Raw genomic sequence first — 20,019 nt, forward strand, 5'->3', positions numbered from 1 at the left:
GTTTAGCGTAAGAGAGTACCAATGCACTACCTCCTCGCTCTCAGCTTTCATTAAAGTTTTCTCTCATCTACCTCCTCACTCCAGTTTTGCAGAACGCGTTGCTCCTACCTTTGAAACAAGCCGTCCGTTGACAAAGCCAAATATGAAGCGCACATGTCGTAAGGCACATCATCAATGAATGCCCATGAGTGATGCAAAACTATCTGTAGTACTTTCGATACTATTTATCATTGAGTCACTATCAAAGACTTGATTTAAAAATCCAGGAAGACACTCAAGACTGCAATACGTGTAAATTTGCGAAAGCATTGTATTTTATTTAAAGCTGGGCCATCCTCTATGTCTAATGGTAGGGCGGCTGTCGTGATTACGACAATGTTTTTGTACGCAGAGAGATAAATGTCTGGCGTCTACTCTTAGCATCGCAATGGTTGCGATGGTGTCGGCTGGTGTGGTTTTAGCTGTAGCGAGCTCCTGTCACCTGGCTCACCATGGGCATTTTTCCTTCCCTTGCATTTTCGCCGAGGTATTTCTGTGGATGACGGGCCACAGCTGCCGCTGAGGCGGGCGCTCCAGAGTCCATCGCCGTTTCACAAACACCACTGACATACAGAAACGCGCACGGTGGTGCGATTGTCCTTCCATCATTACCGTCATTATGCGTTCTCAATTGCGTCGTTTTCTTCATTTAGTTACTATGACTGAAAGGCTTTATCAGTCGTTCTTTCTAGCAACACATGTAAACGACCAGAGAGCACGTGCATTACTACTTTTGTAATTAGCATGCTTAAATCCCTCATGTACCCCTCTAGTGGTGGGATGGTGTCGCCCTATCCTTAGATACTTTTCTCTGCGTCGCTTCCTTCCTCACTCTGCTACTATGACCGGAAGGTGTGGCCAATCAACCTAGTTAGCCCTGCATTTACGCCCTCAAGGTAAACTTGTTCCGCTTTTTCTTAACTATCGTACTCAAAAAACTACTGTAGCCTCCCAGTGGTGCGATGGTGTCCTCTCATTACCAAGAACATGGTCCTTTTCTCTTAGCGTTATTCTCGGCTTCTTTTGGTTTTCTTCTTATTTTCTTTCAAGGCATTGACGCGCACCAGCGGAGGGGACAGTTTTCTTCTTCTCTTTTCTTCTTTCCCCCCTTGAAGGACTTCTTCGCTGTTAGCGTCGAAGGCCACACTGCATTCACAAGGTTTCCCTATCGTTTGCTAAAGCGAATTCTCAGCGACGGCGCAGGGTATGCGTATCCAACTCACATTCTGTCCGACCCGTTCCCGGATCCCAGACCAGCTGATTTTTATTTTCTTTGCTTTTATTAAAGCGAAGCTTTCTATGCTCACTGATGGCTACCATCCCGTCACCAAACCTCTGTGAACCCCTAAAACCCTCACGACAGCGAACGAATCTCTCAGGAGAAAGCTGAGTGTTTAAACCGGGGTTGTCCTTAGGCGATGGGGCGTTTGATTTCTCTGTTAGCGCTGTCGGCCATTTTCGTATCATCTTTAGGTCACACCGACAACTGACCCATTTTGCTTCCGTTTAATGAGGCATTTAATGCTTTAGATTGAAAAAGAAGGATCCAGATAGGGCGCAGCTGAAATCGAAGCTACTGTTTATTGAGAGAAAGCCAAGCACACACATAAATACTATGACCAACCCCCAAGCCCACTCCCAGCGACGACCTTATGCTCAGAACGCAAACAAAAGGACCTCACAAAATCTAAAAGGCAAGAAAACTGATTACTTGTTTTGTGGAGTGTTAAACAAAACGAATTCATGATCATGCAGAGCCACCGATGGTACGCTTACACACAGAATACCATTGTTCTTTGTACGATAAAATTCAGTGACCTCTCTCGTCCACTGATTCCCATGCAGCGAAGTGATGGTAGTATTTTTGAATACCGGAGCGCCGCCACGCTCATAACGATGATGTACAACATGTGAGTAAACATTACTTTCTAGTGAGCGCTGGTGTTGAACAGAGTAGTTAACAGAAGCTCTTAGAAGAAAGTAGCGTGTAGGTTTTAGTAAGCATTACTTTCCTGTGGACATTGCTTTCAAATGAGCGCTTCTGCTGTAGGCAGCAGTGAACACAAGCGTTAACTACAACGTAATGGTTACTTTAGTGTCGCACGTTATTGTTACGAACACAGGTGAGCTTAGATATTCATGAATACAGTAATGGTAAAGTCGATTTACAGTAACCGTAAATCGTAAATTCAGCGGGTTCGTTAAACCCGCTGAAAACTTCGAGATAAGCGGAGTTTCGAGTTAAGCCAAATGTCAAAAATTTGTGGCCAGGTTACTGAAATAAAAGCTAGTGCAATTACCAGAAACCCCGCTGCACGGCGGAGCCTTCGTAATAAAGGAAAACAATATTTAATTATTGCGTATGACAGAAATTCGCGATGCTCGACTGTTTGGCGTTTGCATCTGGTTCCAGAAAAGCGTTCTCGACCTGCTCAATGCATCGCATGAATTGTCGGTCGCCACTAATATACATTCTACCTTTTTGTGAAGCAGGCGCAGCATGCTTCTTATTTCTGCCGTTCTAGGTTCCCACCGTTGTAGGCTTCTGGAGGCTCTTCGTCGTCCGCATGATCAGCTGCGCTTCCCACAGCTATTTCAACAATGTTGACGGCGGTCCACATACCGGTAACGTGGATATCGGCCTCGTACAGCGCGTAAATGTTCCGCTCAGGACCACGTTCGGCTTCAGGTGGGTGCTAAGCGCTCAAACGGGGACATTATCAGCTGCGTGTTGCGCACGTTGCCTTGTGCCGTCTCTGTCAAGATTTCGAGATATCCGTGGCCCCCCTAAAAAACCCCAGGGAAGGTAAATGCATGGCGAAAAGAAGTTTCGACATAACCGGTATTTCGAGATATCCGAGTTAACGAGGGATTACATTTCGAGACATGAGTTAACGAGGGATTACGGAACTACAATTGTTTCGTTGCACGGGAATCAGTCTACGAGATAGCTCATTGAAGCGCATCGCATGAAGAAAGAAGCTATGCTGTGTGCGGACGTGCGCTCGGTGGCTCCGCATTGGTGGAAATTTTCTTTTTTGAACCACTCCCCAATATAAATAATCAATTTCCACGCGTTGTCAGTATTGGGCTGAATTTTTGTTTACGTTATGACCTTGACGTCGTCGGTGGGCGTGCATGTGGGTGTTGGTCACAGTACTTATGTATGTGCTAGCCTTTCGTTCACTAAGCAGTAGTTGCGACTTTGGCGTTGTCCTGTCTACTTCCTTCGTCGTGCTTCCCCTTCTGCGCTGCCTTTCAAGAGACTCAAATTGTCTATTTTTTTAGAATGTCTATCGTTACTTGGCCCAGTGAAATCCCCGTATGCGCGAGTCCTTCTCGCTATTCGCCCCCCTCCACCCCCTCAGTAGAGCGCGAAGTTCACAAGCATATGCCCAAAGCGCCCCTAAAATATAAAGGGGGAAAAGAAAAACGGGTTGTTTTTAACATGGTCATTGCAAGTAACGGCAACTTTATACCACAACTATTGTGACACTACGTCGATGCGGTCCCTTTGCTGGAGGGTGTTGTCCGTGGCCACTGCTCGCAGGAACCTCGCCATCGAGCGGGCGCTCTCAAGGTAAGAAACACTTCCTGTTTGGGCGGAGTGCTTCCGCTGGACACGCACACTCGCATGTCCCTGAAAGAGGCACGACGTCGCACCTCGGTGGAAGCGAGCACTCAAAGCGGGCTCCATACTTTGGAGAGTCAACCTGGCGTAGCGGAAGCGCGTTAATGAATGCTTGCATCCACGCGTTGATAACACACTGCCAGCTCTTCCGGGGTTTTCATCGGAGGCACCCAAAAAAGTACAAAAGAACGGTGTATGGTGCTGTACCATCCACCTACCTACATACCCTTCTCATAACACAAAAAATTATTTAAGGAATGGAACGTCAAGGAATTGTTCCTGCCAACCGACTTTTTGTAAGCCTTGCGCTAAAACAACTTAGGGACAAAAGTTAGGGACAAGCGGCCGAGCTCATTTTCTAACGATGAAATGGATATTTACCGGTACCCGTGTTTGAAATATTAATAGCGTTTTGCATACGGGAGAGAACGCAATGCTGTGAGTGCTGCAAATGAGGTTTGTGCAATTACCCGCAGTGGTGGTTCAGTGTCTCAGGCGTTGTGCTGCTGAGGCCAAAGATGTGGGTTCGATTCCCGTCCTCAGCGGCCGCTTTTCTGACGAAGGCGAAAAGCAAAAACGCCCGTGTGTTCAAGATTTCGGCGCACGTTAAAGATATCCAGGGGGTCAAAACTAATTCCGAGCCCTCCTTTACGGCGCACCTCATTGCCCGTCTAGCGTCCGCGCATTGAACCTCATAAGGGAGTTTTAGTACAGCGTTTATTGCCTTTGCGTAGGCTAAATGCTAAATTTTTGCATCACGCTACGTAAACACCTCTTGTAAAGGAGTGTTTACGTAGTGTGATGTTTACAGGAAGTATTCAGAACACTGGATTGGGAACAGGTGGGAGTAAGGGTTAATGGAGAATACCTGAGTAACCTGAGATTTGCTGATGACGTTGCCTTGCTAATTGACTCGGGGGACGAATTGCAAAGCATGCTTACCGCACTGGACAGAGTAGAACCGTGGGCATGAAAATTAATATGCAGAAAACTAACGTAATAATCAATAAGCTCGGGGCAGCACAGCGGTTTAAGATATGTGGTGAGGCAGTGGAAGTGGTAATTGAATATATCTACTTAGGCCATGTTGTGACCCCATATCCCAACCATGAGGCAGAGATAATTCGAAGGATAAGAATGGGGTGGAGTGTATTCGGCAGGCATTATCAGATAATGAATGGCAGCCTACCATGGTCCCTGAAGAGGAAAGTGTATGACAGCTGCATCTTACCGGTACTCAACTATGGGGCAGAAACGGTGTGGCTCCCTAAGAGTGTTCAACTTAAATTTAGGGCGACTCAGCGTGCAATGAAGCGGAAGATGATAGGTGTAACATTAAGGGACAAGCAGAGAGCGGAGTGGGTCAGGGAACAAACGCGCGTTAAGGACATATCAGTACAAATTAAGAAGAAGAAGAAATGGACGTGGGCAGGGCATTAAATACGAAGGCAAGATAACCGTTGGTAATTAATGGTAGCAGAGTGGATTCCTAGAGAAGGCAAGCGTGGCAGGGGGCGGCAGAAAGTTAGATGGGCAGATGAGATCAAGAAGTTTGCGGAGATAAATTGTTCGCAGTTAGCACAGGACCGGGATAATTGGATATTAACGGAGTGGCTTTTGCCCTGCAGTGGGCGTAGATAAGCTGGTGACGTAAACACCGCGAGGGGAGTTTTAGTAGAGCGTCTCATCAGTTTTGCGTAACCATACGCTGATGCTTACAGCGCCATCTGTCGAATATTTAGCAAAATGACTGGCCGACTGATCTGCCAGCGAAGTGCCGGAGTGCCTGGTCATTTTACGATTATCCAAACAAGTGCAAACAAACGATTTCCCGTTAGTATTAAATGCGACACGTCCAGAACATGATATGAATATTATCCTACCTGAGCACGTTCCATAAATACAACGTTGGAGCCCTGAGGCACTTCTTTCTTGCAATCGCACAGAACGCCCTGAACCGAATGTCCGAGATTGACGCATAAATTTAATTCAACTTCACAACAATCAATAGATGCGTTTCAAACGAACACAACGTCACTACATGCGTAGCAAGTCTGAACCGCGATTGACAGGTGATCGGTTGCCTCCTCGTGCCCGTTGCAAATTCGACACTTCCGTGTGGCGGTTTGCGGGGTCGAAGAGCAAGTCACCTAACTATGGCGCTCAAGCCGAGAAGGCTTTTGTATAGCTACGTGCACTGTACATGGCCGCTGCGATGTTGAGTCGTACGTCGCTCGAGAGAGATAATCCCCAGCATGGGAAGCCCTGCCCACCAGCAAAATGCGACGCGAACGCGTCCAGAACACACACAAAGCTTCGGCCGTTGGCCTGGCTACAAAGCTTCGTTCGGAGAGTCAGCGATGTCACGACGATACTGAGCTGCGCGAGGGCGACGCGCTAACTACGCAACGTATTTAAAAACACACGACAATGAACTTAGTCCATCGTAAAGAAATTACTGTCAACAGAAGCGCGGAACCGTGGATAATTGTCGCGCTAGTTGCCGCCAGGTTAGAACAAAGCGACCTCGCGTAGCACGCTATTTCTCTGAAATAGCGTCCCCTCGTCTTCCGTCCGCTAAACGCAGAACCGGCTTAGCGTACGGCGCCCGCGCAGCGCGAACGACGCGGAGGAATAGCTTTCGCTAACTGTTTGCGTACGGCCGCGTACGTTATTCTAAAACTCTCTATAATCAATTAATCAGGTTTGTGCGATGATTTATGCCATCCATTTGTGTTGCCCGCCACAAGGCAGCGCACACACAAGCACACGTGTATGGCTTGTGTGGGCTCGATTTTGGCATACATAAACGGATACGATGTAAATGAATCAACAAACACACACACACACAGACAGACACACACACACACACACACAGACACACACACACACATATATAGAAGAAGGTCCCCTTCACCCCGCGTAGTCCGAGTGGCGCTGGCTACCACCCCCAAGCACAGTAAACAAAAATACCTAAACATAACTACCCCAGAAAATGGAGGGGAAAATCGCCCCGCCGGTAGCGTAGTGGTTATCGCACCAGACCGGTATTCTGGATGTCGGGGGCTCGAATCCCACCTGGCGGGTATTTTTTCTCCACTTTCTTTCTTTCCAAATTCTTTACCTGTTTCAATGACCTACAACATCCTCCCCTTTGCTTTCCGAGGTTTTCTTGACTGCCAACCCTTATTTTCTGTCGTATTTTCACGGAGCCCCTCATTTCCCATTTTCTGATTCACTATATATATATATATATATATATATATATATATATATATATATATATATATATATATATATATATATATATATATTGCGAGAAGGGCTGTCTTTGGTTGCCGTAGCAAAGAGTAAAAAATGGGTATAGCTTCTAACAAAACTGTTTATTGGTCGACGTTTCGATCTGATGCCGAACTTTCTCAAGACAACATTTCGCATTTCTGTGCACGTATTTATAAGCTCGTCGTCCAACGACGCCGAAAAAAGAGAGAGGGGGGATTTGGGGAGAAAGGTAGCAACAAACACGCTCTCGGCGAGGTGAGGTGAAGGTTTGCAAAAAAGAGAGAGAGAAAAAAAAGGAAAAGAAAGAAAACGCAAAACAAAGACAAACCTAAACATGCAGAAAGGAGAGAGGAGTACACAACTCTTTCACAAACACTGTCCTCCGTCGTTCGTCAGCTTGTAGAACGAGTGACAGGTAGCGCCCGCTTCAAGGGGGGCCGCTCTGCTTAAGAAACGAAAGCGCAAAGCAGTAACAGGGACGCTCTCACACCATCACTGGGAGGCGAAGAATTCTAATGGTCACTGACCTTACGGGAAGAGTTTACAGGAAGCGGGCGCAGCCGCACACATATCTCAGTGACGCCAACCCCACAAAACAAACAGGCAGGCTCGTTAAGAGTGTAGGTACGATCTCCGCACTGTGGCTCAAAGCATGCACGATTCCGCCTACCGGCAGGACGGGCGAGCGCCATTCATCATTCTTAGCTCTATTCTTGTGCCCTGCCCGGGCAGCCGACAGGGTCGTCCCTGACCATGAACCAGGGAGAAGGAGCTTAACTAATCCTCTAACCGCACGCGGGAGTTGCGCGGGTCCTTTGTTGAAGTAAACGGCGGCGGGCGCCTCGATGTTGTTTGTGGCATATGCCGCCTGTGCGGACACCCCAGGAAGGGAATAAATAAAATAAGAATAGCTTGATTATTTGTTTAAACGACACAGAGACTTACAATTTAGATAGGGGATTATTCTGCAGCCAGATTATCAACAGCATGTATAGACGACATAATGCCCGGGCTAACATTCATTCCTGCCTTTACGGTGTTGAATTCGTAAATAATGTAAGATTCACGTTGTTCGCGTTCTCTTGTAGTAGAAAATCCACTCTGTAAAAGTGTGACCCTGATGGAGTCGAACGGGTGGTTTTCGGAGTTAATATGGCGTGATAAGGGTAGATCCGGGAGTGAACGAACATGTGCGCGATGGTTGTTGAAGCGCATGCGGAATGCCGTGTCCGTCTGGCTAATGTATTGGATGCCACAAACACCGCACTCCAGATGGTACACCACATTAAAAGAGTCGCAGTAGAGTGTCGCGTGAATTAGATGCTTGAAATTTGAGTTGGTGCTTTCTGCCACCGTGGTTGTCTGCATGTGTTTACATACGCGGCACCGTGCCTTTCCGCATGGTCGACACCCACCCTTGGGTGCCCTCTCAGTTTTGGCGTGTACAAGGTAATCTTTAATATTTTTGGGGCGCCTGTATACGACCCGAGGAGGGGCGGGGAAGATTTTCGAAAGCCGTTCACTCTGTTGTAGCATGTTGAAGTGCTTTTTCAACATTTTGCTTATGTTTGTGGAGTTGCCCCCGAACGTCAAAACTAGGTTGCCTCTCCCCTTCTGGTTTAGTTCCTTTTCATGGTGCAGCAACTCTTGGCGATCAAGGTTGACCGCTTTGCAAATAGCGTCGTTGACTATGGGTGGTGGGTATTGTTGCTTCGCGAGTACATTGCGCAAGTTTTCTGCGTTTGCCTCGAAGTCCTCGGTGCGGGAACAAATTCTCCTAAATCGGTGGGCTTGCGAGTATGGGATACTCGTTTTGCAGTGGCGCGGATGACAACTGTCGAAGTGCAGATACTGCTGCCTATCGGTAGGTTTTTTGTACACGGTAGTGATCAGTTCTCCTTTGTCTGTATTTATATGCACGTCAAGGAAATTGATTTCCGTGGTTGAATAGGTATAAGTGAATGCGATGCTTGGATGGGCCTTGTTGAAACACTCGATGAAGTCGATTAAGTCATCCTCCGTACCGGTCCAAATAAGGAATACATCGTCCAGAAAGCGTTTGTAAAAGAATGGCTTAATTTCACGGGTTGATAGAAATTTTGTTTCGAGATCGTTCATGAATATATTAGCGTAGTTGGGTGCCATTCGAGTACCCATCGCAGTGCCATTTATTTGTAGGTAATACTGATTGTGGAATTCAAAGCTATTTAATTCCAGCACTAGCTTGGTCAAAGTTTCAATGACTTGTGGGCTTGGTGACTCATGGTCCGGATGTATGCTATAGGATTCAACCAGGGCTTCAATCTCATCTCGGTGAGGTATATTTGTGTACAGAGAAGTTACATCTAGAGTTACAAGGAAGGCGCCATCAGGGATTTTTATGTTGTCGATTTCCCGTAGGAAGTGGTTAGTATCACGAAGATACGACGAATGGGTAGCGGGTATTTGCTTAATCAGGGAGTCTATGTAGCTTGATATTGCTTCGGTGAGAGTGCCTCTTCCCGATATTATTGGCCTACCAGGGTTCCCTTCTTTATGAACTTTAGGCAGCATGTAAAACCTTCCTGGCGTTGCGTGTGCTGCTGTAAGTGCTTTACAGAGGCGTGGCTCTATTTCCCCAATTTTGACAAGATTATTTAGTGTTGTTGTTATTATTTCCTGATGTTCCACAGTTGGATCCGCGTCAAGTTTTTGGTAGAAAAATTCGTTATTTAACTGACGGTGGCCCTCTTGAATGTAGTCTGGTTTACTAAGTATTACAATACCTCCACCTTTATCGGCCGGTTTTATGACAATGTCTGTTCGATCACCCAGTGCCTTAAGTGCCTCGCGCTCCTCTTTAGAAAGAGGAGCGCGAGGCCCAGAACCTTTCTAAATATATATATATATATAGTAAGGAAAATGAGGGGCTCGTTGAGGAAATACAGAAAGATAGGGCAGCAGTCTACAACGCCAAAGGAGGCATAGGGGTGTGGTTAGGCTCTTTTCTTTATCCCTACGGTTAATGAGACAAACATTTTTTTTAATATACAGAAGAAAGAAAGAAAGAAAGAAAAACACGCGCCCAGAGTGGGGACCGAACCCACGCCTTTCGATTACATGTCGAATGCCTTCCCAATTCGGCTATCTGGGCGACTGTGTTCTCCTTCGCTTTCTGGGCTATTTATATTTACTAGAAGTGTATCTGACGCTTGAGGGTGGTAGCCAGCGCCACTCTGACTACACGGGGAGAAGGGGACCTTCTTTTCAACCCCCGGGGCGTGACTCGAGCGTCTACAGCCTGTCATGAGCGGGTAACTGGCGGGAAGCCCTCTTATGCTACCTAGGCATCAAGGCTGCCAGAACCGAGACCCTCGCTAGGCTTTCGCAGAATAATATAGTAAGGAAAATGAGGGGCTCGTTGAGGAAATACAGAAAGATAGGGCAGCAGTCTACAACGCCAAAGGAGGCATAGGGGTGTGGTTAGGCTCTTTTCTTTATCACTACGGTTAATGAAATAAACATTTTTTTATATACAGAAGAAAGAAAGAAAGAAAAACACGCGCCCAGAGTGGGGACCGAACCCACGCCTTTCGATTACATGTCGAATGCCTTACCAATTCGGCTATCTGGGCGACTGTGTTCTCCTTCACTTTCTGGGCTATTTATATTTACTAGAAGTGTATCTGACGCTTGAGGGTGGTAGCCAGAGCCACTCTGACTACACGGGAAGAAGGGGACCTTCTTTTCAACCCCCGGGGCGTGGCTCGAGCGTCTACAGCCTGTCATGAGCGGGTAACTGGCGGGAAGCCCTCTTATGCTACCTAGGCATCAAGGCTGCCAGAACCGAGACCATCGCTAGGCTTTCGCAGAATAATATAGTAAGGAAAATGAGGGACTCGTAGAGGAAATACAGAAAGATAGGGCCGCAGTCTACAACGCCAAAGGAGGCATAGGGGTGTGGTTAGGCTCTTTTCTTTATCACTACGGTTAATGAGATAAACATTTTTTTTTAATATACAGAAGAAAGAAAGAAAAACACGCGCCCAGAGTGGGGACCGAACCCACGCCTTTCGATTACATGTCGAATGCCTTACCCACTCTGGGCGCGTGTTTTTCTTTCTTTCTTTCTTCTGTATAATAAAAAAAATGTTTATCTCATTAACCGTAGCCTCACAGATCTACGATCTAGAGAATTAACAACGACTACTCACTTAAATTTCATGAAACCAAATAATAAGCATGCAGGACGTTTTTACCTCCTCCCAAAAGTCCATAAAGTCCCCGTAGAATTATTGTTCACTGCCGACATTCCTCGCAGACCCATAGTTTCGAATAACAATACCCCAACCGAAGCACTATCTCTGTTTCTGAATCATCACCTATCCGACATTCCGGCTCTTCTTCCTTCATTCGTTCAGGACACCCCCCACTTCCTCCAAATAATAGAAGAGATAAATAATGGCGGGCGCCTACCCAGTGGAACCCTCCTTGATACTCTTGACGTTGCTGCATTGTATACAAACATTCCGTTCGCCGAAGGAATTGAAGCGATTTCAAAATCTCTATCAGTGAACCCGCACCAACATGCACCAGAAGTGTACATAACTTTGCTAAAACTAGTTCTAACTCTCAATTGTTTTGAATTTGACTCTTCTTACTTTTTGCAAGTTTTTGGGACTAGCATGGGTACTCCATTCGCACCGACCTATGCCAACATTTTCATGGGGCAACTTGAAGCTACCCTATTAAGCTCTTTTCCGCATAAACCTCAGGTTTACCTCCGCTACATAGACGACATCTTCATGATTTGGGAACACGGTCGCGCGACTCTACAAAACGTTTATATCCCATCTCAATTCTTCGCATCCGACTATTAAATTCTCCTGCCAGTATTGTGAAAAAGAAGTGAACTTCCTAGATACTACCGTCATTCTAGACAACGGTAAACTTAAAACCACGCTTTTTAGAAAGCCAACAGACAGGCAGCAGTACCTAGATTATAAAAGCCATCACCCCAGACACTGCAAACAAGGGATCTTTGTAGGACAAGCCACCAGACTTAGAAGAGTATGCAGTGATGACAGTGACTACGTAGAGCACCTAGACGAACTAAAGGCCACCCTTATGAACAGGAACCACCCCGAAAGCTCGCTCGATCACGCGTACCAACGTGTGTCTAATCTCAAAAGGGATGACGTTCTCAATAAACAGCGGCAAAACGAAAGCGACAGGCCACCTGCCCTAATAACTAAATTTTCAAACGCCCTCCCAAACGTAAACAATATACTGCGGAAGTACTACCCCATTTTAGCCAGTAACGACCGACTTAAAAAGACTTTCCCGGAAGCACCAAGGGTTACCTACCGGAGAAACAGGAATATAAAAGATATTTTAGTGCATGCTAAAACAGGGCCTTCAAAGCAACCAGTCATAGCCAGCTGCTCCCGCCCCAGATGCAAGACTTGTAGGCACCTGCAAACAGACTGCGTTGTAAAAAGCACAGCCAGTAATTATGTCCACAAGATTAATTCAAGTTTTACGTGCACTTCATCCAACATTGTATATATATTGGAATGCTCAATGTGCCACAAACAGTATATAGGCGAAACGAGCCAACCTATGAGCCTACAGCTTAATGGTCACCGGGCAGATACTCTTAGCAAATCCTCCATAGCTGTAGCGCAGCATTTCAACCAACCAGGCCACAATTTTGATGACCTTAAGTTATATATACTTCAGTCAAATTTTAAGTCTCCTAGGGACAGGAAATACCGAGAATCCTACTTAATTCACAAATTCAACTCCATGGAACCTGCTGGAATTAATGCGTCTAAGGGCAACTTGGAATCCTTGCGTTATTCACCGGGAATACAGCATTAGGCATTTTCGTGCATATACCTCATCCAAAGACTATGACCGTTCACTCTGCTCTGTACCTGGTCACCTAATTTCTTTTTTTTTTTCATTCCTTGGCGTCTAGCCTAATACTCGCCCTCATCCCTCCAACCTTTGGTTTTGGAATTCAATTTTATTTATTTAATTTCTCTCTCTTTTTTTTTTACTCCGCGTGGTCTTGTGCCCCGTACGTCACTCTAACTTTATCTTTTCGTTTTTGAGTTTCAGGACAGGCCTGTTTCAGGAACGTTGCCTTGGGTGACACGTGCCATTTCAGTTGCCGGGTCATTGCTTTTTCTTTTGTGTGTGGGTTTATGTGGTTTCCCTCCCTGTCTTTTTTTTGTTTTTTTTTCCTTTTTTCTTTGACCTAGTTAGTTTTCCTCCCGTCTCTATCTTTTCTTTTGACCTGAGGCTTGCAGATAGTTTCTGATAAGGACCCCACCCTCGCCGCCTGGTCTGCTTCCGGCGGTTCTGAGATCCTTTCCCTATACCCCGCGGCGGGTCAATAAACACCCTCTCATCCTTTCTCTCCAAAAAATCCACGAATATCAACCACCAGCTGACTTCCGTGTGACCTACTTCGCGGCTTAAACTAGACAAACTTCTTGGCCCCTCAATCTCTCCCCCGACACACTCCTAAACCAATCAGCTTGCTCAATTTCCCTTCCATCTTTCCCTCTCCTTTCACCTGGGGTCCTACCCCTACATAAACCGTGCCTGCCAGGAGAGAGATTGCCCTGAGGAAAGCAAGTTCTCTTTTCTGAAATGTAGGCCACAATCGTGCTTTTACCTTGTTCGAAGTTTTTCTTCTCTTGTGTTCTCTACCATCTTCAAAGTTCTAGTACTCCCTGGATTTCGTGTACGAAGATGACGGAGCAAGGTAAGCCCCCTCTCCTCTCCCTGGCACACATAGCTCTCATCGGTGATAGCCACTTTAAGTACATTCACGACCACTTCCCTTCCGGACAACATTCACCATACATCAGCTTTCAAAGCGGCGCCACAACCCATGACATAAGAAAACTGATTGACGCCGCCCCATGCAACATCACTCACTTCGTTCTGCACTTTGGCACTAACGACTTAAAGAACATTGATTGATTGATTGTAGCGTTTAACGCGCCGACGCAACGCAGGCGATGAGGCGCGCCGTAGTGGAGGGCTCCGGATTAATTTTGTCCACCTGGGGTACTTTATCGTGCGCCGAAATCTCGTACACACGGGCGTTTTTGCTTTTCGCCTCCATCAGAAAAGCGGCCGCCGCGGCCGGGAATCGAACCCGCGACCTCGTGCTCAGCAGCGCAACGCCTTAGCCACTGAGCCACCGCGGCGGGTGACTTAAAGAACAACACCGCTGAAAGCACCATCGAGGCCATGAAAACTCTTCTTCACGATGTTCATACCAACAGGCCCAAAGCAAAGATAACCCTGACAACAGTACTTCCCAGGATCGAAAACAAACACAAGCCAGCCATACCCCAAACACAGACTTCTAGCTCACTCACAAAGGTCAGCTAAGCTTAACGACTTCCTCATGTACCTTGGACACAACACAGGAAACGTTGACATCATCCACCACGCAAAAATTCACCACGACACCCTAGGACACCTGGCCAAGGACGGACTACACCCTAACTTTCGAGGCGTCCGACTGATTTCCGAAAACATCAAGCACAGGCTGAGGAACACATTTAAGGTGACGCTCCCAACTGCACGTATCAACCTCCCGTCTCCGACCAGCACAGAACAACAGAACCAACCCAACACCCCCAACGGTAGCGAAATGTCATGTCCACCTAAGAACAGCACATGTGACGCCAGCACACAAACCGTGGAGGTGGCCGCAACACCAGCTGTACAGCACGTGAGCGAACAACAACCCGACCCACCAAAGACAACACGCTCATGGTTCACGCAGACCCCAACACGCAGTATAACGCAAACAGGCACCCAAACAGGCATCGATGTGGACCTCACCCCTAGCAGCCCCCCTAAACTACTGACTCCAAGCAAAAAGTGTCACCCCGGAGGTCTGCTCGGAACAAACACAAATGACTACCACCGAGTAGGCCGTATGCTCCAACCCATAAATCCCGCTCTTTCCTCAAAGCTCGAAAACTAGCCGGCAAACAAACCAACTACAGATTTCATCTAAAAACGTACTCCTCGTATCTCCAAAGCAAAAAGATCCCCAAAGGCCTCCGCCTAAAAGTTAGATGTGCCCTTGGTGAGCTCCCTCCTGAACTATCTGCCAGGTGGCAAGATATTCTGAATAATGCTTCTCTTTCCCTCCTAGAAATTCTTAGAGAGCACTGTACTAGCCAACTCAGCCTCTTCAACGACCAGATTGAAGCTCTTCCACTAACCGAGCAGGAGAAACTAGATCTCAATATTTTCATAAATCGTAAGGAAAATGATCTTAGCAATAAGCAAGCGGTTAAGTTTCAGCGTGACCAACTTCCCTCGCAAAATTCAGCATGTACTGTAGGAGATCAGCCTCTCAATAGCCGTGACTATGAAGTACTAGGTCATGTAATATTTCCCCTCGATACAGAAATCGCTTTAATAGAACCTCCTCCCCCAGCCAATAATCCTATAGAAATAACGAGCTCTCTCGCTACCTGCCCCAGCAACCTTATTGACATTTCCAAAACACTAACGGCCGACGAAAAAGGTATCCTAGAACGAGGTCTAACTTTCTGTCCCACAAATAACAGTGTGAATGAATACGAGTTACACAAAGATCTCACAGAATTTTCTCGGAGAATGAGACTAAGCGAGTTTTTTTCGGAGAAGCAGGACCAACCTGACATTAACGAACGCACCCTCCACCCTCCTAGCACTTGGACTCCGGATGTAGATCAATCTCCAGAATTGGATATGTACTTAAAATCAGTATCAAGAGAAATATTGGCAACAACTAAGCGATCAAACAAGCGCAAGAACCTAACTCCGTCAGAAGAAGTTACCCTTAATTGCCTATCAGCCAGAACCGACATAGTCATAAAGCCAGCCGACAAAGGTGGCAGTGTAGTTGTTTTACCTATGGGAAAATACAAAGATGAAGCTTATAGGCAGCTCAATAACGCTTGCCACTACAAGCCCTTAGATAACGATCCGAGCCAGGAATACAGCCTAAAAATCCTTCAGAGCCTCACAGATCTACGATCTAGAGAATTAATAACGACTACTCACTTAAATTTCATGAAACCAAATAATAAGCATGCCGGACGTTTTTACCTCCTCCCAAAAGTCCATAAAGTCCCCGTAGAATTATTGTTCACTGACGACATTCCTGGCAGACCCATAGTTTCGAATAACAATATCCCAACCGAAGCACTATCTCTGTTTCTGAATCATCACCTATCCGACATTCCGCCTCTTCTTCCTTCATTCGTTCAGGACACCCCCCACTTCCTCCGCATAATAGACGAGATAAATATGGGCGGGCGCCTACCCAGTGGAACCCTCCTTGTTACTCTTGACGTTGCTGCATTATATACAAACATTCCGTTCGCCGAAGGAATGGAAGCGATTTCAAAATCTCTATCAGTGAACCCGCACCAACATGCACCAGAAGTGTACATAACTTTGCTAAAACTAGTTCTAACTCTCAATTATTTTGAATCTGACTCTTCTTACTTTTTGCAAGTTTTTGGAACTAGCATGGGTACTCCATTCGCACCGACCTATGCCAACATTTTCATGGGGCAACTTGAAGCTACCCTATTAAGCTCTTTTCCGCAAAAACCTCAGGTTTACCTCCGCTACATACACTCTAAACTTTTTTTCCACCCATATACTCCCTAGAGGTTCTTTTTCGCCTGTCCTCTAGTGATCCTCCTTGTAGGAGTTTTTTTACTACATGGAACAGGGAGGTTTTGTTTACCTCCTCAAAACAGGGTGTTTTTAGGTGATAGAAAGGAGGTAGTTAGGGAGTGTTAAGAAATGTTAGGGAGAATTTAAGGAGATCAAAATGGAGTATTCTTTACTTCCTCAAGGCGTTTTTAAGTGATGTTTATGGACTTTTTAGGCGGTTGAATAGGAGCCTATTATGGCTCCCTTGGGAAGTACTTATGTTGTTTTAGGGGCGTTTTGAGGAGGTTCAAGGGAAGCATTTACTTCTTTTGCATGGAGTTTTACGTTTTGTAGGCCTCGCGAGGGGAGTTTTTAGGAGGTTCAAGGGAAGCATATATTTCTTTTGAATGGAGTTTTGCAAAGTTGGGGCGGTTTTGTAGGCCTTCCGAAAGTTTTTTCAAGGCCACAAGGGAGAGTTTCTAGTTCCCTGCGGGAGTACTGATTTCACACGGTTTTTCTCGGTTTCAGGTTTATTTCAAACGAACTTTCGCATACAAGTTTACATGGTACATGGTGTACACAAGGAGGCTCCGAAATAAAAACTTAGGGCGACCTCCTATAAGAAACAAAAATGGTAAATTGCTAAAAACACGCCAGTTAGGAATGGAAGACAGCAATAGAATGCTAGTTGAACAAACCGTAAAATTAATATTACTACAAGAACTGGAAATACGCGAAAAACAAAGATAGGCGCAAACACAACCACATGGTAAGTGAAATCATTATATAATAATAGCGGATCGAGAACGCGTCAGTACTTATCAGAACTTATCAGAACGCATCAGCACTCAGTACACAAAGTGAAAAAAATGGTTGCAGTGGTTTACAACAACAAAAAAATTTCAGTTGGTGGTGAAATGAGCGATCTGTGTGCTAGTTGAACAAACTGTAGAAACAATATTACTACAAGAACTGGAAATACGCGAAAAACATATAGGCACAAACACAGCGGCATGGTAAGTGACATCATTATATAATACTAGAGGATTGAGAACGCGTGAGTACTTATCAGTACGCATCAGTAATCAGTACACAAAGTGAAAAAAATGGTTGCAGTGGTTTAAAACAACAAAAAATTTTTTCAATTGGTGGCGAAATGAGCGAGAGCTGTGTAACGATTTGATATTGAAAGGTAACGAGCATTTTGTAGATGGTAAAGGCACAAGAGATAAATGATGTAGGAGACAGACAGCAATGAGATGGCTATGAATAAATGAGTAATATAAAGAACGAGAAATATGCTGCGGAAAATACCAGTGCGTTTTGATAAAGACACAAATGGCCAAGAAAAGTGACCCAGTTGAGGGGTTAATTGCAAGGATATAGAACAGAATGGGTGGTATCGCGACAGCTTCTTCAGAGTGAGAAGAAAAAGCCATGTAATTCGTGTTTTTCCGATAATTTTGAGTTGATTCATTTGGCACCAGTTGCCAACATTATTTAGATAATTGTTTCAAGTTATATTAGTTGGTTAATATTATTGCTTCACTAAAAGATAGCTGTATTATCAGCATACAGAAGGGCCCATCAAATATCCCCTGTTCAGTAAAAAAAAAGAAAACTTCAGAAACATAATACGAAATTCTTTAAACTACTATCCAATGATTACAGGATTGAAAACAAATAAAATATTGGTGAGGGATATTGATGCGATAAAAGTTAATTAGTTCTAAATCCTTCACACGTGGTTTGGTGCTGGCAAGGTCCAAAAAGGCATGTTCCACAAACGTTAGAGCTCTGTGTGCCTTCTTGGGATATTGAATGTTGAAAACCCAGAACGATGCAAACAGACTACACAGTCCTCCCAGTAAAGATGATGCAGTCAAGACACTCTGGCCATCGATGCGGAGGCTAATTTCCCCGTTCGCGGAATGCAGGCAGGGAGTCAAAGGAACATCTACCTGAAAAAGCAAAAAAGAAAAAAAAAATGCCCCACATGTAAAATTCAAAACAGACACTATGGTTAAATGAACTTAATAATTCGGTACAGTAATAAAATTGTTATGCCAGGTTCCCTGCGAATATTCAGTACTTAAATTAGGAATGCAAAGGCTTCATAAAACCAAGTGCCAGTACATTCCCCATCGTGGCTTTTGCAGCAATAAAAAGATATTACTTCCGCACAATATACTCGAGCACAACTTTAAATGACAGTGAAGTTAAAATGCAAGCCTCTCTAGGTTGATAGATTAGCTCACGGAGAACACTATTATACCCCTCTTACACCTGGCATTTTTTTTTAAAATAAGGTTGAAACTAGCAAAAACACGTTTTCACCGGAAGGGATTAAGTGGCCTGACGCGCACAACTTCTTTCTTGGCTGCCGCTGGATGGTGCTACTCGTCCATACTTGGGGTGGCAGTACCGCTTTCCAAGGGAGCATGCGAGCTACGCATGAGAAAATCGTTCGACGCCAAAACTTGCGGGGCCTCAAAAGGCCAATGTTTTTCTTCAGTGAAGCGTAAATACTGATCACAGGTCCAATGGAGAAACATTTTGCTTAGTGGTCTCGAACGACAAATGACAGGGGAGTTTGGGGAAGCATGAGCGATTTGACCGGAACTGACCAAACTGCTTGGTACGTGGTAATGTTGTATTCAGTTGCTTGTATACTGCTATTAATCACCGCTGCTTCACTTGCTTCCGGTTTATCCTGATGCAAACAGCGACTGCAGTCGCGTTTGCGTCACGTTTGATGAGCAGTTGAACAGCGATTTCTCAGCACTTAAGGCATCTTGGCACTAAATCAATGCTGAAATGGCTATGCGGAGGTCCGACTTCCGTTTGAAATCAACTTGCTGGTTGTCTTCAATGACCCTTACCCTTATGCCTCATCACTGCAACCGATTGTTCCTCCGTGTGGTGCAAAGTGTGTTACTGTGATTATTTTCAACGTGAAACGAACCGTTTCTGTGATTTGTAGGACTGATTCTGCTATTAATTACTGCAGTGACAACAAGCTATGAAAGAAAATCCCGCCATCTCCACGAAGTGAATGATGATGAGAGGGGCGAATCTAAAATGCTTATCAGCAGACAATGTGACGCATTAAGTGCAAGCTGCTTTCATAGTGTGTGCATTGACGTTAGGATATGGCCCCCTGGCAGAATGATGCGCTGCGCGAGATTTTGCCGTACCTAAAAGGACAGGCAACTCATTTTTACGGAGTATAGGATCTGTAAAAGGGTTGCGAGTTTGGCGAGTTGGTAATTATGCATTGCGAAAAATAAACTGCGCGCAAATTAACGAGGACAAGAACACATGAAGACGGCACAAGCGCACACTCGCAACTAGTTTATTATTGCACAATTCAAAGCTTTATATGCCCAAGC

The sequence above is a fragment of the Haemaphysalis longicornis genome, unplaced genomic scaffold (genome assembly GCF_048455015.1).
Source record: "Haemaphysalis longicornis isolate Haplotype H1 unplaced genomic scaffold, Haemaphysalis longicornis Haplotype H1 scaffold_25, whole genome shotgun sequence".
In the NCBI taxonomy this organism is placed as follows: domain Eukaryota; kingdom Metazoa; phylum Arthropoda; class Arachnida; order Ixodida; family Ixodidae; genus Haemaphysalis; species Haemaphysalis longicornis.